The sequence below is a fragment of the Canis aureus genome, chromosome 8, assembly GCF_053574225.1.
Source record: "Canis aureus isolate CA01 chromosome 8, VMU_Caureus_v.1.0, whole genome shotgun sequence".
NCBI lineage: Eukaryota > Metazoa > Chordata > Mammalia > Carnivora > Canidae > Canis > Canis aureus.
Window position 1 is genome coordinate 5,241,985 of NC_135618.1, and position 23,092 is coordinate 5,265,076.

Below are 23,092 nucleotides of genomic sequence, written 5' to 3' on the forward strand. Positions count from 1 at the left end.
AGCCTCGAGGTAAAACACTCTGATCTACTCTCCAATCCCACCCTTTCACCCCACTTCCCCACATTTGTTTCTTTTCAACCTTGTTTACTCCTCCCTGTGAAAGAGCAACACTTTCTGTCTCATCTCGGAATGCTTATAGATCTTAGGTCAATTGCAATGGTCTCTGTGCCTCTATTAAAACAGACCTTTTCTTTTTTTTTTTCTTATTATAATAGTGTTTCCAAGAATCTCTTCTTACTTACTTCCAGATTTGTTCTTTTTTATTTGATACCTGCTTTAAAAGAGAATTACTCCCCCCTATACACTCAATACACAAATGTGAAATAAATCTCTACAGACGAGATTCCTAACTTTATTTTTCTCATCTGACCTGATAGGTGTGGTTTTCTGATGCCCTGAAAAGAAAATATTTGTTAACATTCACGTGGAATAAAGGCAAATATTTAGAACCAATATCAAATAAAGATGATTTTGCAAATAAGAGTTCTGGATTCTGTCTTGGGGTTTGGGGAGCACTAAAAGAAAGACTTCCTGGATGTTAGGGCTACTCTTTTTAATGCTTTTCCCAAAATATTGAATACCTACTGCCATCTACTGGTAGGCACTGCAAAATCAAGTTAAGACAAATGGCTCTTTCGTTCTACAGAAGTATGTGAATATATTCATTGAGAAGATGGTCTTCTCATATGTAGAAGACCTAAAAGCAAATATTTATGTTCCATAAGCATTATTTATTGACGCACCAAGTTTAAATATTCATTTGTCTCAGATTTCCTCAAAAGAAATTTAGTTACCAAAATATTTTTAAATGATTCAGGGTTAAACACCTAAGGGAGCCTAACACTGCATAAATTGAATAGGAGAGCACAGTTCACTCTAGTATAGAGCTTTAATACACAAAGTGTGGTCTGCAAGCCAGCAGTCCCAGGTACAGGTAGGAGCTTGTAAGAAGTGCAAAATCTGAAGCTTCCCCCAGACCCACTTAAAGATAATCTGCATTTTAACAAGATTGTTGGGTAACACGTATATAGGTTAAATTTTTAGAAATACTGGTATGAAGTATTATATAGAATTTATAGGTTAAAAAAACAACAGCAAATCCTAGTCGGAGGCCTTTTTTTTTTTTTTTTTTTTTTTTTTTTTTTAAATAAAAGTGAGGTTCTCAAGATTTTTGTCATGGTCCTAGAATCATTTTTTCATTTTTCAATCTTCAAATGGATTTCATCCTGCAATTAAATTTTTTGAATCACTCTAAGACCGGTTGAAGCAGTCTTGAAACAAATTATACCTCTGTTAAAGAAAGACAATTAAAGAACAATACCCTCAAGCTATATGTTAATATTATACATTTGTGCATATTGAGATTCATTATTCTGTTCAGCATCATTGATGAGACTTTCCATGATTAATTACTGACACAGCTATGCCAGCAGCCTCACAAGAAGGTTAAGAGATAGAGAGTCAAGGAAAAGATATAGACAAACTGAGGCATTGGAGCTGAGAGTAAGAACACTTTGGACAGCAAGTCACATGCACAGACACACAATCACACACGCACATACATGTGCACACTGATGATGAACTCCCAGTATCAAGCTGACAGGCCACATGAGCCAAACTTCAACAGCTTCCTGACTCTTCACAGCTCCCACAATTACCTGTATTAGAAGGAGATGCCATTGCCTCAAGCAGTTTCATTTAGTGTACCACATGCCTCCTACTTGAGAAAGGAACTCAGATAAAAATGTACATTCTACAGAATAAAGGGCACAGTCTGTTTTTCATGTTATAATACCATTGTCTTTGAAATTTGTTGAGACTTTCTTCATGGTCCATTTTTATGGTTTCTTGTATGCTTGAAAATGTGCATTTTCTAGTTATTGGATGCTAAATAGATAGATGAATCAAAATAGTTAATAGTTGTTCATATTTTCTATATCGCAATTTTTTTTCTCTGATCCATCAGTTAGTAGAGGTACATTAATATTTCCCAATATAATAATGACTTAAAAACTTATCTTATTTTGGCAGTTTTTGTTTCCTATATTTTAGGCCATTTTTACTATACTGTTTATACTTTAAGAAAGTGTATGATTTGATACTACCTGAAGTAGCCAAAGTTCACAGGTTAAAGGCACAGCCTTTCCACAAGACAGCTTTGCCCTTACTTCAGACACTAGCCATAAATTCAGGAGTCCTGAGGGCTACTTTCACTCTGGCCACCTGACTGGTTTGAGTATTCTCATATCACCCTCAAGTTCCATTTCTCATCAGACTCACAGGACTCTTTGAATGTGCTATAGTTAAAGTTACAGTTTTCAGGCACCTGGGTGAGTAAGTCAGTCATGTCTGACTCTTATCAAGTCATGATCCCAGCATTGTAAGATTGAGCCAAAAATCTGGCTCCACCCTGGGTATGGAGCCTGCTTAAGATTCTCTCTCCCTCTTCCCTCTCCCTCTCTAAAAATAAAATAAAATAAAATAAAATAAAATAAAATAAAATAAAATAAAAATAAATAAGTAAAATAAAATTACATTTTATTATAGCAATAGGATATAAGTTAAAAGATGCATAGGGCAAAATCGAAGAGATTTCCAAACATGAGGTGTCCGTCCACCTTTCATCATCAAAGTATGACAATACTCAGAGTACTACCAATAAGGGAAGCTCACTGAGTTTCAGTGTCCCGAGTTTTTATTAGTGTTTAACTTTGTAGGCAATTGTGATTCAATCTCCAGCTACTCCTTCCCTCTTGAGGTCAGGCTGATATCATTTAGCTCAGAGCTTCCATCTTTAAGTCTCATGATTGGCCTTTCCAGCATAATTAGCTCTTTCCTAAGTCACCTCATTAGCATAAACTATCACATGTGGTCTAGAGGGCCCATGAGTATATCGAAGACATTCTAATTACTTGAGAAACTCCAAAGGTTTGGAAGCTACATCCCAGGAGCCAGAACAAAAGCCAGTCTTCTCTTTAGATAAATTAATTCTTCACTGTACAAATATTAATATGGCTACCTTAACTTTTTTTGGGGGGGGAGGGGTTACCATTTGCCTGCAAGGAATAAAATAAGACAGTAGAAATATCTATATATTTCAATAATCACAATAAATGTAAGTGGATGAAAGTAGTAAATAAAATGTGTTATATTGGAATGAAATAATTTAGGTATTTGCAAGAGACAAACCTAAATTATATGGACATATCATCAGATGGATGCAAATTAAAACCGCAGTTAAATCACTACACAGCCACCAGAATGGGCAAAATTTAAAAGACTGATAATACCTACAGTGTTAGTTTTATGGCACAACTAGAACTCTTCTACATTGTTGGGAAACTATAATTGGAGCAATTTAAGAAAGTGGTAATATATAAATAATCTAGATGTATGTGTATTTTATGGCCCAAAATTCTACTTCTGTGGGTCTATACCCAACAGAAATGTTTCACAAAATACATGTATAAGAATGTTCATAAAAAAAAAAAAAAAAGAATGTTCATAGCAGCTCTATTCATTATAGCAAAAAAATCTGAAAACCCAATGTTCATAGTCAAAGGAATATCTCACAGCAACAGGAAAGGACAAAATAGTAATATAACAAGAATATTGATAAATTTTATAAAATAATTCTGTAGGAATGAAGTCAGACTTGAAAGAATAAAACTTGTATGATTAAAATTAATATGCAAATTCAACAAAAGGCAAAATAGATTTATGAAGATAGAAATTAAAATAATCATTATTCTTAAAGGGAATAGCATTTGAGAAGGGGCATGAGGAAGCCTTCTGAATTACAAAAAAAAAAAAATGCTCTCCATCTTTATCTGAGCTGTGGTTACATGGGAGCACATATGTGAGTATACAAGCAAAGATTATCAAGCTGTAGACTTTGGATGTATGCATCTTTTGTATACTTCATACCTCAAAATAATTTCTAAAGTATAAGGATATAGAAAGATATTTGCAATTATCAGGTAACAGTAACTCCTTCTGTTATTGGCTTCAAACAGATGGCAAGACCTCTTCAATTAAAAAAAAGGAAAGAAAGAAGAAAGAAAGAAAGAAAGAAAGAAAGAAAGAAAGAAAGAAAGAAAGAAAGAAAGAAAGAAAGAAAGAAAGAGTTGCTTCCAAGGTAGCCTCACCTTCCAGTTTCACTCACCAATCTGCTTTCAGATGGCTTCAATTCATTGACAGAAGAATACAGAGCATTTGGTGGAGGGAAAATAAACCCAAAACAAAAGGAAAGATACTGACATTACCGATCTAAGTTAATACAGGTAAGCAAAAACATCTCAGAGCTTAGGTTGAGCAAAGGGGATAAGGAAAAAGATAAGGCATGAGTGGAGGAGGCAGTATCAAATGCAAGAGTCCTGTGTTGGAGAGTTAGGAGAGCTAGCCAATCAGTGCTCTGCTTTGGAATCAAGGTCCAGCTATTTAACTCAGCTTCATTCCCATAAATCAATGAAAAAAAAAAAAAAAAAACAGTAAACAGGGACAGACAGGACACTGAAACGTTGGACTCACTTCATGTGGTAGGATGGTCCAGTTAATGGGAAACATTTGCCTGTGCAAGACCAGCGTGGCCTTTCCCTTCTGAACAGCTCCACTAGCTAGCAAATTTGCATCTGTGTCTGGCTGGAATCTTCCTTTTCCTACTTGTATTGGCTTTCTGGGGCTGCCGTGACAAAGGATCACAAATGGGGAGGCCCAAAAAACTGTGTTGTTTTGTTTCATAGTAGTGGAGCCCAGAAATCCCAAAATTAAGTTGACACAATATCTCTTCAACTGTCCACCCTAGTCATGCCCTATTCCGTTACCTAACACCCAGCCTCACTATCTTCTGCCTGCATTGTTTCAACAACCTCCTAATGGGCTTCTTGCCTCCAATCTTATCCCACTCAAACCCATTCTCCACTTTAGACCCAAGATAATCTTTCTAAATCCCCCATTTAATTGTGTCCCTTCTCTCCTTAAAGCCCTGTATTGTCCTGCAACTGCTCTCTCAGGATAAGGTCTCATGTTCTGATAATGCCTTTCAGGCCCTTAATTAAATGAATTTCAATTCTTTGAATTTGCCCTGTTTTCTCTGCCTTTTATTTAGGTCATCGCTCTTACTTTTGTTTCTGCCCAGAATATGCTTTCTATATCATCCCTTACTTCCTGTGGCTAACTCAACTGAGCCCTTAATCCTAGTATAAAACTTTCCTGAATTTCCAAAGGCTAGATTAGGTGCTGCCCTCCACCACCATCAAGTATTGCCACAGCATTCAGTACTTAACTCTTCCGATAGCACTTAGCACTCTATTGTAATTACCCGTGTATCCCTGTCTCCTCCACTACTCTTTATTTTTTTATAAATTTATTTTTTATTGGTGTTCAATTTGCCAACATATAGAATAACACCCAGTGCTCATCCCATCAAGTGCCCCCCTCAGTCCATCCCATCAAGTGCCCATCACCCAGTCACCCCCACCCCCCCGCCCACCTCCCTTTCTACCACCCCTAGTTCGTTTCCCAAAGTTAGAAGTCTCTCATGTTCTTTTGGGGAATATAAAAAATAGTGAAAAGGAATAAAGGGGAAAGGAGAAAAAATGAGTGGGAAGTATCAGAAAGGGAGACAGAACATGAGAGACTCTACTACTCTTTAAATTCCTTCAGGGCCAGCATCATATATTGTCTTGTTCACTGTTCTACTCTTAGCACCCAGGAATGCCCTCCTCGCATACAGTAAGTACTTGGCAAGATTTTTCTGAATGGCTAAGTTAGTAAAATCAAATTATTCAGAGAAAGATACTTGTTTGGTTACTCCTGATACTGAATTTCTGTGAATGGAACTGTCCCCCAAGTCCATTTTATTTTTTTTTATTTTGCTTTACTTTGTTTAAAGGTTTTGTTTATTTGAGAAAGAGAGAGAGAGAGAACACGGGTGGGGGGCAAAGGCAGAGGGAGAGGGAGAAGCAGACTCCCCGCTGAGCAGGGGACCTGATCCCAGGACCTGGAGATCATGACCAGAGCTGGAGGCAGATGCTTAACCATCTGAGCCACCCAGGCATCACCCTAAACTCATTTTAGGAAATAAGTTTCACAAATCTTAATACGCTAGAATATTGTTCTTATCAGTTACAAAACAAGTAACATTTTATGTAAGGTAAATTTATGTTGGATTCCATCCCAATACAGTTAGCTGCTGATGCCCCCAAAGCACCTCATTATAAGGTGGCCAGACTTAAAAGGCTTGGACACTAAAGATGCATGACTAAAGCAGATGTCTCCCTTGAAGGGCAAAGCTTCCGGGCACCAGAAATACTTCTCTGCTTTGCTTCAGAACATAGAAATGTTTGACACACAAAGAAAACATGTAAAAGGCAACAGGTATTCTGAGATACTAAGGAAGGTACAGAAGTGAAGTAGGTCTTTGTGCATAAAATAAGCTCCTTTGTTTTGCACATCAAGTTAATTCTCTCTCTCTCTCTCTCTCTCTCTCTCACACACACACACACACACGGATGCCCCTTATTGGAAAGGAAAGTGTGAAAAATAAAAAAAATAAAAATAAAAAAGAGGAGAGAAAAATACTGCACTTTAAAGGATCTTATGACTCTACCTTGTCAAACAGGAATCATAAAGCTGCATAGCTTTCCACAACCCATTAGGTCACCTTGCAAGAATAAAAGCAAAACAAAGCAAAAAGCTAATACATTTTTTTTTGTAAAATAAAGAAGCACAAATATGATAATTTGGCTTATTACCACAAAGTGCAAATTTTGAATGCTTCGGAGAAATACAACATTGTTGCGGGCTAATGGGTTCTTTCTTGGAACTATATATGCCAGGACACCTATCAAAAACATGTCCAGTCAAGGAGTGACATGGTTTCAAAGCCAGGCCATTAATCTGGTGACAGCACTCCATTAAACTAACTCTGCAAATCATTTTATTGGAGGAGTGAAATATTGGAGAGACAGTGGGACCCTTGTTTACTGTCGCTATTGACTGATTACAACATGATTGCTTAGGGACAAGCCAGTTGTCTGCATCATGTAGAAAGATAACAAAGATAACGAAACTCTTATTTGGAGAAACTAAAGTTTCTACGGGGATACATTTCTGGTTTTGACTCTCCACAGTAAATAGAAAGCCTGTTTTTCAATTTTTGGTGGGATGGAGAGGAGGCTGATTTCATTTAAGGTGACTTATAATATCAATAATATACACATTTCCGTTCTATTTATAAACTGTAAACTTCTGAAGAATTCTGGACAACTTGCTATCTAATATCACTTTATACGCTTAACTAAAGTTAAATATTTGTTCCTCAAAATATATAGTTTGTTACCTGAAACAAAACTGATTCTGACCTCAGTTTAGCAGCTCACCGCTTAAAAATCAATACTCAAAAGAGAAGTGATGATGAGAAAGGGAAGTGCTTTATTCGGGAAGCTGGCAAGATGATGGGCTAATGTCTCAAAGGCCATCTCTTCCCCTTCCAGGCAAAGCCAGAGAGTTTTAAAGGGGAAGGAATGGAAAAAGGGAAGGGGGCTGTGTGTAAGAGAAGCAGGTGCCCAGGCGGTTAGTCACGTGTTGACATGCTTCTCAACATACTTGCCGACATCCATGGCAGCTATTTTCAAATACAGTCTGGGAAAGTTTGGTCCCTCTCTTCTCAAGGCCCATGTTCTGTAAATCTCAAGGAAAGTATGTTAGTTCTGCTGCAGGCTGAGGGAACTAGGTCAGCAAGCAAGTTGTTCATAAGTTTGAAGCAAGTTAACCCTTAAGACCAGTTGAAATGGTCTGGTACCGTTCCTCAGATTTCGGTTTCCAATAGAGCTATGACAATAACAGCCAGAAAAATACTAATCTAACTAGATGAATTAAACATCTCTTATGGTTGTGTTTAGTTGCTTTTTAATTTAGCCTGAGTTTGCCACGAGGAAAACTCATGATATAAATATCATTTGGGATCATTCTCTCAGATACATACTCAATTCTTGACTAACATAGCAGAGTGTAGGAAATAGCAGAGATAACATAAATCACTCCCTTGCTAAACCTCTACCAACACATTTCGCAAAGCAAGTACACTTCTAGTATTAATGATCAGGAAAATGACCAAAAGGTGAGTACTGAGGGAGAAAAACAGAAACAAGGACTCTGGAAAATGTGTTAACTGCATGATTAACTCTCAAAATACTCCTTTATGAGACAGAGAGGGCAATAAGAGGATTGTTCCATTGGAGAAAATGCAGGCCCAGATTTGTCCTGTTGGGTGTAAGTAATGTACCCACACGGAGGTCTAACGTATTATGAGACATAAACAGAGGATAAACAAACTAGCCTTATGGGGCAACAGAATAAAATATGAGTTTTGTAACTGTGAAAGGAGGAAGAAATTGGTTCAGCATCTTTCATCCATGTAGAAACTAGCCTCTGGTGCCTATTGATGCTATGCTGGGTGCAAAAATAGTGGTCCGTAATGCAGGTACAATAACTGTCCTCATGAATCTATTAGGAAAATATATATTAAATAAATTGCTATAATTAATTAGTTAGTTGATTAGTTAACATTGTAAAAAGTCCGTCAGGAAATAAAGCATGAAATGAAAACAGAAAACGAGGACCTGACAGAGAAGGAAGTATCCTCTGAGGAAATAAAATTTATTGAGTATATGCTGTGTGTAAGCTAACACACTTCACATATACTTTTGTGTGTGTAGTATACTTTGTGATGATAAAATGTGGTCATACAATAAAGGGATGTCAAGTCGTTTACAAATAACTATAATAACAAGGAGAAAGTGTTGCCGCCAAAGAGTGGTACTGATAAGTTTTAGGAATATCAGAGAATAAATTTCTGCTATTTCATTTTCGTATAAGATTAAAGGGGGAAAGACATCCCATGCTTATGGATTGGAAGAACGACTATTGTTCAAATGTCTCTACTCTCCAAAGTGATCTACAGATTTAATACAAACCCTATCAAAATACCAACAGCATTTTTCACAGAGCTAGACCAAAGAATCCTAAAATGTGTGTGGAACCACAAAAGACCCTGAACAGCCACAGCAGACTTGAAAAAGAAAAAAATGATGGAGCCATCACAATTCTGGGCTTCAAGTTATATTACAAAGCTTTAGTCATCAAAACAGTATGGTACTGGCACAACAATAAACACATACGTCAATAAAATGGAATTAAAAGCCTGGAAACAAACCCATAATCATAATGGTCAATTAATCTTCAATGAAAGATGGAAGAATATGCAATGGGGAAAAGACAATCTTTTCAAAAAATGGTGTTGGGAAAACTGGACAGCAACATGCAAAAGAATGAAACTGCACCAATTTCTTATACCAGACACAAAAATAAACAAAATGGATTAAAGACCTAAATATGGGACCAAAACTATTAGAATCCTAGGAGAACACAGGCAATAACCTCTTTGACATGGGCCATAACAACATTTTTCTGGATATGTCTCCTGAGGCAAGGAAAACAAAAGCAAAAATAAACTACTGGAACTATATCAAAATAAAAAGCTTCTTCACAGTGACAGAAACAATCAACAAAACTAAAAGGCAACCTTCAGAATGGGATAAGATATTTGCAAATGACATATCTGATAAAGAGTTAGTGCCCAAAATGTAAAAAGAACTGATACAATTAAAGAATAAAATAATAATAATAATCTAGTTAAAAATGGGCAGAAGACATGGACATTTATTTCTCCAGAGAAAAACATCCAGATGGTCAACAGACACATAAAAAGATGCTCAACATCACTCATCATCAGGGAAATGTAAATCAAAACTATAATGAGGTATCACCTCACACCTGTTAGAATGACTAAAATCAAAAACACAAGAAATAATAGGTGTTGCTGAGGATGTGGAGAAAAAGGAACCCTTGTGCACTGTTGGTGGGAATACAAACTGGTGCAGCCACTGTGGAAAACAGTATGGATTCTCCTCAAAAAAATTAAAAATAGAATTACCCTACAATCCAGTAATCACACTATTGGGTATTTACTCAAAGAATAAAGAAACCCTAATTCAAAGGGATACACACACCCCTGTTGATGGTAGCATTATTTTCAAAAGCCAAATTATGGAAGCAAAGTGTCCATCAACAGATGAATGGATGAAGATGATATGGTATACGTTTACCACAGATCATTATCCAGTCATTAAAAGGAATGAAATATTGCCATTTGCAACACGTATGGAACTAGAGAGTATAATGCTAGGCCAAAAAAGTGAGCTAGAGAAAGACAAATACCATATAATTTCACTTATATGTGGACTTTAAGAAACAAAACAAACAAAAGGAAAGAGAGAAACAAACCAAGGAACAAACTCCTAACCATAGAGAACAAACTAATGGTTACCAGCGGTCGGGGGTGGGGGGGTGTTGGGGGGGGCAAATAAGTGTTGGGGATTAAAGAGCACACTCATCATGATGAGCTCTGAGTAATGTATATCATTGTTGAATCACTATAGTGTAGTGATTAGTTTCACCTGAAATGAAGATAAAACTGTATGTTAACTATACTGAAATTAAAATAAATAACAATAAAAAAATAATAACTAACAAACAGAAGGTTAGGTCAAAGACATTGAAGATAGCACATTATCTGAATTACTGCGGTGAAAGGCATACCTCCAGATGACTTCCCGGGACCAGGAACGGACAGCAACGGCTGAGTGAACAGCTTGCCTCGTGCCTACAATAATGCCTTGCCCTGAAGAAAGTCCTCTCAACACACCTTCCAGGAGCAGGTCCTATAATGACATGAAAACAATGGTCCCAAGGAGCCTCTAGAGCTGGGCTTTCTCTAGTGGATCACGGTGGTTATAGGGCTATTACTTTGGGGACATGAAGTTCAAATTCTACTGATTTCAAAAGCTTCCATTTTATATCTCCTTGTTCAATAGGCTGAATCAATACTACCCTCAGGATATGAGGTTTTGTTTATGATAAATGATAGAAACCTGCCACTCTTCTGATTAGCCTTTGTATCAGTAGGAATCCTGAGCCCCGTAAATGGAACAGTATTACATGTATGAATCATACTTCAACAAATGAGCCCACTGGTAATGAGTATACATGCGAAGTAGTAGTGACAATTAGTCAAGTGAATCTCAGGGAACAGTACTGTTTGCTCCTTTCTTTTTTTTTTTTTTTTTTGTTTGCTCCTTTCTTTAAGAAAAATCTGGAGGCAGCCCGGGTGGCTCAGCCCGGGGCATGATCCTGGAGACCTGGGATCGAGTCCCACGTTGGGATCCCTGCATGGAGCCTGCTTCTCCCTCTGCCTGTGTCTCTGCCCCACCACCCCTCTCTCTGTGTGTCTCTCATGAATAAATAAATAAAATATATTTTTTTTAAAAATTAGAAATCTGGGTGCCATGATAAAGAAGATCCACCACCCTCAGCATAACAATAACAACTCCCATTAATTAAGTGCTTACTGTGTAGCAGACCCTGAGTAGAGCATTGACGTCTCCTAATGATTCTATGAAGAACACTCTAATTATCTTATAAATGAGGATGCTAGTTCAATTATTGTCATTCAAAGATAGGTTTTATACTGGTACATTTTTAAACTCTGGGAAGACACATGAGACCTTTTTGTGAGGTGCTGGAGGCTGGGCTCAGGATTTGAACCCATAATCTTATCAACGATTCTATTATGCTCCCATTCTTAATGGTGGTTAATCTTCAAAACTTTTATGAAATTTCACTTTTAATTCAATTCTGAGTTGCAATTTTCAGAGACAAAGGGAGATAAGAGGTCTGATGAGCAGAAATATGTTTGTTGGAAGTCACATTCCATACAGTTATTAGAGAGCCTCACCTGTAGTGTCAGGCCCCCATCACCTGCTGTGGAGAGAACATGCCATGAAAGCTATGGCCTACATGCGTTGCTTTATTTTAATTTTAAAAGTATTTTTAAAGTGGTTAGATACTAAGATTCAGTTTAAAAACATTTTTTGTTTGTGCTGCCTTTTCACACATGAATTGATATAATTTATTTCATTTTGCTTACCTGTTTTAGCTAGCTTTTTTTTTTTTTTTCTTTTAACCCATTCATCTGATTCAGTAGACACTTAATAATATAGTCCTGGTATATCTCCTTTTTGGTGCTTTCCTGGAAAGTAATTTCATTCCCTCTTTATTTACTTGCCTCCAATATAGATGGTCCCATCCTCTAAATAGGTAAATTAAATCTATAAGAGCTGCTAGTCTATTGGTTCAATGATGACATACCGGGGTTAAAATCCGTTGACTACAATTAAGACCAGAAATGAACAAAAAAGAATCATAGTTATATGCTCATATTTACTCACTTAATGAAGGAACAAATAGATAAAATGTGTATGATGCAGTAGTTCTGCTAGTGACTAATCTGATTTTTAGTTGCTCTCATGATTGATAGCTTGAGAGTCCCACCTCTCCTTTCTCTATTTTTGCGCGACGTTCAAACAAATCAATTCTGTACTTACAGAAAACTTTTTTCACGACATTGATACTGAGGGAAAAAAAATTAAATCTATATGCCACTGTGCTGTTGGTTTCCATTTTAAATATGCCTACACATTTTCATTTGGAAATACTTGGAATTCTGGGTTAAAGCCTCTTGGATATTTGGCCAATGATACTGAAAGTTCAAGACAAATAAAGCCTCTTTTTATGATCTAGTTTTGCACACAATGGAGAGAAAACAATTGGTCAGAAAACTGGTCATTATCTGAAACTTGAAGATTTAGCAATAACATTGTTGATTTTCTTAACTATTTGAAAAATGCACTGTGATCTGAAAATGAAAATTTCCATAGATATTTTTTTATGATTTCAAGTAGGACAAGTTCATCTGAAAAATGTTGTTTTTTTTTTTTAATTAAAGACTACTTATTTATTCATGAGCGACACAGAGAGAGGCAGAGACACAGGCAGAGGGAGAAGCAGGCTCCATGCGGGGAGCCCAATACAGGACTTGATCCCGGGACCCCAGGATCACGCCCTGGGCCCAAGGCAGGCACTAAACTGCTGAGCCACCCAGGGATCCCCTGAAAAATGTTCTTATGATAATTTCTAGCCTCGCCATTTAAAGTTAAAAGTGAACAATACAAGTTATTTTTATGTTTATTCAAGTGCTGCCTTTTCACACATGAATTGATATAATTTATTTCATTTTGCTTACCTGTTTTAGCTATTTTTCATGGTTGGTCAATTCATTTCAGACAGAAAATGCCTTTCTCTCTCTCTCTTTCTCTCTCTCTGTTCATTTGCAGTTTGAGAGACTTATAGGTTGTATGAGACAAGCTGATACAGTTGCTGCTGTTGACGACATTGGTCAGTTGTCAACTGTGTGCACAGCATTAGATTACATCAGGTACCCTGGAAAGTAGGACGATGGATACTATTTCGGTCTTCAGTGAAAATACAATCTAATGAAAATCATATAACACACTTCTCTCAGCATAAGATACACCAGAGGAGCAGATTACAGATATTTAAAGGGCAATATACTTACATGCTAGACTGATACATAGAGAGAAGCCTCCATTCCTTTGTTCAAAAATATGTTCATTGCGGGGCCTCCCAGGGCGGGGGGAGCTCAGTTGGTTAGTGCCGGACCCTTGATTTCAGCTCAAGTCATGATCTCAGGGTCATGAGATCAAGCCCTGCATCGACTTCGATCGGCAGGTGTGAAGCCTGCTTAAGATTCTCTCTCTCCCCCTCTTGGAGGAGGGGGTGCCTCCACCCCCTGCTTGTGCTCGCTCTCTTTCTCTCTCAAAAAAAAGTTCACTGTGATTCCGTGCCTAATAACCTAAGAACAACAGATACCAAAGGGGCCCTGAGAGACCCAACCATCTATAATGATAACATTGTACTTAAATTTTACAGAAGGCTTAATAAGCCCTGGAACATTATTTATACACATTATTTCATTTGATCCTTAGGACACTACCTGCAGGATTTATCCCCATTTTCCACATGAAGTGACTGAGGCTTAGAAAATTAAGCACTTAATCAGGTCATATAGCTACTAAAGGCAGAACTGAACTTTTAAAACTAAATGTTCTAACTCCCGACTCCAAACTTTTCCTGTTTCCACACCCAGTCTCCCAAGCCTACTTCACCTGTTCAATCCAGTTTTCTGAACCTGTCTCCTTGCTGCATTGCCTGTATCTGCTGTCTGACCTCAGCCAATTATTATTATCTTCTCCCTTTTTCTTCTAATCTTTCTCCCTGTGCTGAAGTGCATGTTATCAACTAACCCCCAGGGCCCCCAGCTGCTGCAGCTCCCTGCACTTGGCCACGGCCCCGCATCCCCACCTGTGCTTCTGGCTGCAGGAGTCGATGACTGGTTGCCCAGTCACCCAGCTGTTCCATGCAGGTCTTCCCTTCCTCCACAACTCACATTCTTTAAGTACTAAACTCCCTTTACTCCCCAAATATTTTTTGAAGCTGAAGCTGATACGACCCCCAATTTATAAAACTCCTTTTCCTCCCTTTACTTATGGTGATTGCAATCAATTTTCAAGAGACAATTCCAGGGAAAGGGAGCTAGCATTAATTGAGCAGCTTCTGTGTCTGATGGACAACGTTTGCTGGGTCATTTGCTTCTTACCTGGTTTTATTTCCAATAGATCTTTTAAGCTAATTGCGTTCTCTCCTATTTATGCTACGTATTGATTCAATTTAACGAATGTCTACCAAGTGCACTGTGTGGGTTGCTGATTAGAAAATGATGAAAGGGTAGGTCTCTAACCTCATGAAACTTAGAGCCTATGGAAGAAAGTCAATAGGCAAATAGATCACTATGTACTAAGAAATAATGACAGCTATGTATAGGGCCAGACGCACATATGGGAGGGACACCACATTCAGAAGGGAATTAGAAGGGTGGAGTGAGAAACACGGTTTTCCAAAGAGACTGCACGTGGCCAAGTGCAGTCTCTTAATTATGAATATGAGTAAACCAAAGCAGTAGGTGTTGGGGGGGGGGGGACAGGCAGAGCGTTGTAGGCAAAAGTGGCACCATCTTCAGAACGGCCGTGTGTGGCTGGAACACAGAGTAATAAATGCCAGATGGGGATGAGGTTGGGGGCAGGAGGAGAAATTAAATCTTAAGGGGCTTTCTGTGGCACATGAAGTTGCTTGGATTTTCATCTGAAGGCAGCAGGGAGGCATTAGGTTTGATTTTTTAGCGAAACGGGTCTGGGTTCATGTTTCGAAAGCTCAGTGTGCTTTAGGGGTGGAGACAGAAAGGCTGGAAGGAGGCCTGAAGCAGCCTCATTGCAATATATCCAGGTGAAAGATGACAAGAGTTTGAACTCGTGACAGCAAGAAGGACTTCGGTTTAAGAAATAGATTTTAAATATTTCAAGTGGAATTTATTTCAAGTGGAGTTTATTGATTTTTAGATGAAGGGGAAAAAGGGGGACAGTGGAGTAGTGGGATCCGGAATGATGCCTTGGTGTCTGCCTTACACAGAAGGAATAGGGAAGAGTAGCCTTGGTGGGATGGAGGATGAGATGAGTGTGCATTTTGTGGTAGAGTGAGGTCCTTACCGAACTTCCAAATAGGGATGGCCCGTATACATTTCTGTATGAATCAGTTGGGTTGGATGCAGCACATGTTCTCTAGTATTGTATTTACCATCTCATGTGCATTTTGTATCTGACCAAATTTTTTTTTCTTATTTCTTTTTTTTTTTTTAATTTCAATTCCAAGATAGTCAACATACAGTGTTATATTAGTCTCGGGTATATAATAGAGTGATTCACCTGTCCCATACATCACCCAGTGCTCGTCACAAATGCACTCCTTGGTTCTCATTAACTATTTACACATTGCCCCATGCACCTCCCCTCTGGTACCATGTTCTGTTTAATTCCTTGAGTGAAAAAGAGGAACTGCCTTACAATTCTTTGCATTGATCAGAGGCCAAGCACAATATATTGTGTATAGTGGGAGCTCGGTAAAGATTTGTTTCTTGAAAAATGGGTTGACCGACTGATTGCTATGGGTTGGCTCTAATACATACTAAGTAAAGTTGGGTAAAGTTTGCCTTCAAGCTTTTATGGAGGTTTTATGTGGGAAGGTTAGGCAACAGCAGCACAGCACATGTATGTAAACCTTCTACCCTAAGTATTTTTTATGTGTATACTGAATACTCTTGGTATCCTGGAAACTATTGTTTATATATTTTTGAGAACAGAGAGTATCTTATTTTGTACTTCATTTTATCCCTAGTTAATTTCATGGCCTATAGTAAGTATTTAACAAATATTTGGTGAATAAATATACAAATTACAATCACTAAGTCATAGTTTATGTATCACGATCACTAGGTTATAGTTTATATAAGCAGTTATGTACACAGTTTATATACCACAAGTGTAGATTGCGAAAGCCCACATTTAATAACACTTATATTAAATAATAGATGGAGTTTATGTAATTTTTACCATCCAATAATCACAAAGTATCTTTGTTTGCTATCTTTGTGATATATTTGTAGTTGGAGTCTGTCCCTTTATATCTGAGCAATTCTGCTTCCATCTGCTAGTGATGCCAGATGGAGGAGAGGCAGGGAGACCAAGAGATTAATGAAGCAACTCATCAAGTTGTGCGAAAGGCAAAAATATATAAGAAAATCAAATCTGTTGAAATGCCCTTTCCAAAGAGTGATGGTTTCATATTGTATAAGTTTAAAGTTTCTGGAAGAAAAAAAAAATAGAGGAAACTTCTGGAAGATAAAATTGTTAATGACTTGTAAAGATGTCCATTTTGGAAAAACACAGGTTATCATCTTCTTCCCATTGTATATGTTACACCCTGGTAGCAAAGGACATTAACTCTTTCTGACCAGAAGGGTGAAATTAACTACACTGGGGAGTACAGAGTCCATTAGTGGAAATGGATCCCCAAGGCTCTTAGTTGGTGATGGGCTCAGACACCATGAAATAAGGGTGTAAGCTAGTTTTCTCAAAGGGAAGCTAGTACTTCAGAACAAGGATATTGTCTGTAATTTATAGGAGGAAGGAAAAGGCAAAAATCAGGTGAACCCTGCTGGATTTTATAATTCTTTGGAAAGCAGTAGTAAAAATGGTGATGTGGGAGGGATTTTCCATACACAATATTTTAGGATAGTACCAGACCTCAGCCAGTGGTAGGTAAGAGAGAAAATGTCCCTCAAACAGTTTGTAATGCAATAAGCTATGTAATGTAAATCATCATACAAAATATATTCTAGAAGAAATCAATTCATTTAAGATGGCAGTAACTTGTAAAATCATTTGATAAATAAATGATATTGATAATATTACAAATGAGAAAACATGTCATGAGAAAAAGCATTTAAATAATAGTCATAAGAGATGAATAAATCTACATATCAATCCAAATAAATATCATTAATAAAGTAGTCATGCAATCATATTCATTAGAATTAGAAAATTCCTTTCTAAATAAATTTCTCTAATGAAAACTCCTATTTGCTTAGCTCTTTCTGAGGCAAATGCCATGTAGATGTATAGTTGACATGGGCCCAACATTACTCTTCTTTACATTAAATTTCTCAAGATCAATTTTTTTTAATATTACATCAATTCTAGTAAGGATTCTGAGTTCAAGTTTTTTATTAAACTTGGCTGACTGGGCACAATATAAGATTTTTGAATCACAAATGATTTGAGTTAGGAAAAGTCATAATCAGACCAGACCTGAAAAAAAGGTACAGAAGGCAAAGAAAAGCACAGAGTTAAGTTATTATATTAGGGCTTTCTTGCTGGATATTTTAGGAACACATGCTTGCTTTTTACTTCTTACAGGAATTAGAATCATTGTGAATGGTCTGTACTCCATTTATTTCTTTATTCGATTTTTTTACTCAACAAACACATTTATGGGCTCGCTGTGTATCAATCATCATGTTAATTATGAAATATATATAGTTTAGACCTTAAGCTTTCATGTCTGTATAAAGATTAGGAAGGAATTCTCCTTGTGATTGTTGTACTCTCTTTAGAGTACCCATACTGAAGAGGTGGGTATGGCCATGTGAGTACTCAGAACATTTTATCTGCTCCCCAGCATTTCCCAAAGCCCCTGTGTTAGGCAAATCCATGTGAAAAGTTCTGGGGGAAAAATGCTGTAAGCAGATGTGACATGTATCAGTTTCGGAGCCAAGGCCCTCAAGAGCTGTTGGACTACCTTCTTTCCACGACGCTCTCTTTCTTGCTATAACAGACTTGGAGGCGATGTGTAACAGATGCTGAAGCTATAAAATGGTGGCATCTTCCTCAGTCCCACTGGACATGTAGTTTCAGTGAGAAATGAACTGGGTTGGGCTAAGATGCTGAGATTTGAGCATCTGTTACCTTAGCCTATTTCTGGCTGTTAATCAGAGATTATCCTGAAATGATAAAAGAGGTGTTGGTATGAAATATAGAGGTTATTAGGTTACTAAACATCAGTTCAAACATTTCTTGATTTCTGGGAACCATGCATATCAATTTTGAAGTACTGCGAATTATACAAATTTAACATTCAGTTCTTGCCTGATTGGTGACCACCGCTATTCGTGAGATAAATGAAGGTTCTGCAGCTCCAACAGTGACATTTTCTCATGAATTCTTTCCTTCGCCTTCAAGAGATTTCTTGTTTTCCAGGCTGCAGAAAAATCTCTAGCGAAGATAATGAAGCTTAAGGTCGGTACCCCTTGGGTTATAGGCCTTTTCTGAGGTTTTCTGCCTAACTTCATATCTGTAATTTCAGATAGTTTTTCTGAGGAAGGACCCTCCCAAGATGAATAAGCCTTCAGTCCTACAAAAATCTGAATCCAGCCCTTCCTGGTTTCATATTATGGCCTCTTACCTGGAACTAGGCACTATCTTTTTTTCACTACCTCGTTATCACACTCTCCAAAAGCAAACTAGATACAAAGTCCTTCTTTCCTCAAGGCCTGGGAAATCATGTATTTTTTTCCCTCTTTAGGCAAATTAAACCCAAGAGATGTCTCCTTTAGCTGAGTGCCTGAGCCACTACTTTTTCTATTTTTGGTCATTTTTAGTAGTTCTCATTGACACATACAGACTGGCCTCGTTGTATTTACCCACACATGGAAACACCTGCACACACTCACAGGCTCGCTCATGAGCACACACAGAAAGTACATTTCATGATGGGTTGTGTTTTTTTCCCTGTATTAAGATGACTTTGTAATAGAGACCTTTATTACATGTCAATACGAGGAGAATGAGGCCAATACCCACAGGTTTCTCACACACAAGTCAGCCATTTTCAGGAGGTCCAGCTCATGGCACAGGCCACATGCTGTAATCCGAGGCAAATTAGCTAAATAACTAAAAACCTGTTCTGATGGGTTTGGGAGCTCAAAGTCCCTGGCCCTTCAAATAGAAAAAAAAAAAAAACAAAAAACAATGTCTGTGTGATAAGCTGGCTTTCCTCTTTCCCTAAGTATTTTACTTTGTGAATCGTGAGAGTTGTGGCATGATAGTGGCTGACATTTTCCTAGGGGGCCCGACTGTAATCTGTATTCTGGCTGACGGAAGAACAGCAGGAGGGGAGAGATGAGGCCAGGAAAAGTATAGTTAATAATTATACATGCAGGTAGTGTGTTAGGAACTCTTTCCAAAGCTGTGATAAAGTACTTCATTCTTTATTTAAACTCTCATAATCACTCTTCTTCTTTATCTAAAGAACCACATTTTTAGAAGAAGCCAAATTCTAAAAAAAAAAAAAAAAAAAAGTCAGCTTTCAAGTTTGTTTCCCCCCCCTCAACTAAATGTGGGGAAAAGGGAGAGTAGGAGGTTTTTGAAATTACTATAAATGGGGCTTTTAACCTAAAAGTTGATTCCTCAGCAGAACAGTTGAGATAGTTAATTCAAAGAATAAAGCAGAAGAGTGTTTTCTTTTGGAAATTTTAGTGCTACTAAATGCTTTTATCTCAGCTTTATTAGTCTATAAAATATATTCATTAACATGTTGACCCTACACAGGTCAGAATATTTCATAAAAGCAAACATTTTAAGAGGTAATCCTTTGTTCTTGAAACTGTGCCAAAGACTAAATAGTATACACAGAAAATTAAAAGTTATCCTTCTTTCTTGACTTTATTAGCATTGGAGATAAAATAAATAAATAAAATACAGGGAAATCTACAGTCAAATAGATTGAATAGTTTGTAATCAATTTGTTGTAATGCTACATAATGAGTATTATAATGGAGGCATGCGCAGAACCGATGTGAGAAAACTCCTACAGAGTATGCTCCTTGACTCTAGAAGGCCATTCAGAAATTCTGAAAGCAGAAAAGGGAATAAGAGCACATCAGGCAGAGAAATTTGAGAATTGTGACTAGTCTAATATTTGGAATATTGGAATTGGGAGTTATGAAGGCAGGAGAGAGCTAGAAGGGTAAGAACCAATAAAATCATTAAGGACCTTTTCTCCGCTAAGGGAGAAGTGTTTTGACTTTATCCCATAGGAATGGAGACCGAACCAAACAGGAGATTTGCATTTTAGAAAAATATGCAAGATAGATTTGAGGAAAGAAATAGTAAGAACTAAAGTAAACAGTGCAGTTGGAGATTCCAGAGGAGAGGTTCAGAGCAGAGATAAAAAGATGGACACGATTTGATTATATACGATGTAAAGTAAAAATAGATGTTAGGGTCGACCCACGGGGTAGGTTCTGAGAGGAAAGGCAGTGGTTTGAGTTCACAGCATGTTGACTCTGAGCGCTGTGCGGGGGCCTGTGCAGCAAATGATTAGAAACGTATCTGGAGCTCAGGAGAGAGGCTGATAGGTCTTATTCGAATATAGATGATGTCATGACTTATAGCCCTGACTATTGTCAATCAGGAAACACATAAAGACTGAGAAGATTGTAGGTGGAAGTGTAACACCAACATTTAAGGAACAAGCAATAGGAACTCCTCCCAGGTAGGTCAGAAGAGTAAGAAAGAATATGAAAAGTAGCACATGGTGTCATGGGAGTTAAGGTGAAATATAGGTGTTAAAGAAGGAAAGATGAATAATAGTATCCAATGCTTCCATGAATAAAAAAGTAAATAAATAAAGATGCTGATTTGATTCAGCCAATAGGAGATTGTTAGTGATTTCGGTGAAGGTGTTTACATTGACGCATCATAGGAGGGTATGAAAGTTTGATTTTACAGGATTGATATGTTAAACACAGGAGAGAATGTTTATGCATTTAAATGACTTGGATTGCATAAGATGTATATTTAGAAGACAAGGAATCAGTAAAGGTGACAAAAGGAGCATATGGAAAACTAGAGCAAAGAGGGAATAATTATTCAGTCATTTCAATATACACATTTACAATATTTTTTTAAATATAACTAGTTTTTCTGTTCTTTTTTTGGATGTAGGCTTTACAAGAGGTCTTTCAACTTAGTTACCCCAGGGAACACCCCTCACTAAATCACAGCTGAGTAAGACATCGGTGAATGATCACTGAGGACCACATACGGTGTACAGGACTCTGCCAGAGACAGCTGGGAACAGAAAGATGGTGACACACATTCCTGACCCCAAGGATTTTATAAACTAACTGGGGAAATTAAACAATGACCAGAATACAAGGTAAGATGAGTGTCACGGGGCTGTACACTCAAACTACCATGACTTACTTTTAATTTGTGCCTTTGGATTATCAGCCTCTGATGTATCCCCTTCCAATTTTCCCAAGAGGTTGAAAATCACAGCACTGAAAATGATTAATAGTAATCATTTATTAATAATAAAAATAATTGATAAAAACAATCATTATAATAATCTAGCCCTTCTTATGGTTCTGGCACTGTTCTGAGTGATTAAGACAAAAAGCCTATTGTGTCAATTTCAGAAGCAATTATTTACATTTGAAAATTAAGGTTTATTGAGATGAACTAAAGGTGTAAGAATTCTTTTTATTCTCACATGCAACTGAGAACATTGCTAGAAAGGGCACTAACGATACTCACTGGAAGGATATTAGGTAAGTTACAAATCTACTACAGGAGACCACGGGGGATCAAGTTCAGAAAATGGGTAGAAACCAAAGCAGGCTGGGTAGCAAGACTCCAGGCTGGGCAATGTCACAGAAATGATTATCTTTTAGGTTGCTAACACTGGAAATTTCCTGCTGCCACTATTGGACCACAGATGCCATCATGAATGACTTCGTAATTCTATCACTCTTTCAGGATTAAAAGTGCAAGCATGAGTATCAAACGGCCATCTATATGCCAGAAGCTGGGTGAAGCTACTTGATTCCTCTAAATTTTGTGTTGAGACACAGGTCCATATTTCAAAGCTTGACTTGGCCAAAGATTATTTCCTCAAAAAGGCCATTCAGATGATTTAGAGACTAAAACAAACAAAAGAACTTGACAAATGTCTACCTACATCCTTCTTCTGATACCAACACTTATTCCTCCCCAAAGTGGCTCAATTCTAATGTAAGTCTTCTTTATTCAACCAAAAAAAAGTATATATCCAAACCTCTAAGGGAAATAATTCAAAGTCTCATTAGTTACTACATCCTACTTGGAGCCTCGGACCACCATACAATGTCCATTACCCTTTAGTTCTATTATGATATTACACTATTACTATACATAGAAGGACTAAGGGAAATGGGGAGGAAGGAAAAGCCATATTAATTAAACTATGCAAATATATTTATGACGCAATAATGAAAATGATCTTTATTTTTGCGTGCACCGTTGACCCTTGAACAACATGGGGGCTTAGAGGTACTAACTCCCCAACACAGTCAAAAATCCATGTATAAAAAAAAAATCCATGTATAACTTTCTACTCCCCAAAACAAATTATAATATTATAATAATATTACTTACTATCAACTGGAAACCTTGCTGATAACATAAACGGTTGACAACATAAACAGTTGATTAATATGTATTTTAATGCAATAGGCATTATGTATTGTATTCTTATGATTAAGCTAGAGAAACAAAAATGTTAGAAAATTAGAGAAAATACATTTGCAGGACTGTTAAAATTCTGGGTAAAGGGGACCCAC

At 37.3% G+C, this 23,092-nt stretch overlaps 1 long non-coding RNA gene across 1 annotated transcript in view; it reads right to left on the bottom strand.

Annotated features, from left to right (window-relative positions):
- Positions 1 to 19,361, bottom strand: part of LOC144318000 (uncharacterized) — a 68,820-nt gene extending 49,459 nt beyond the window's left edge. Inside the window, exons 1-3 of the long non-coding RNA XR_013383862.1 lie at positions 18,229 to 19,361; positions 13,205 to 13,401; positions 10,663 to 10,784 (exon numbers count right to left, since the gene is read on the bottom strand). This is a non-coding gene — a long non-coding RNA (uncharacterized LOC144318000). The remainder of the gene's footprint in view (positions 1 to 10,662; positions 10,785 to 13,204; positions 13,402 to 18,228) is intronic.
- Between the last annotated feature and the right edge of the window lie 3,731 nt (positions 19,362 to 23,092).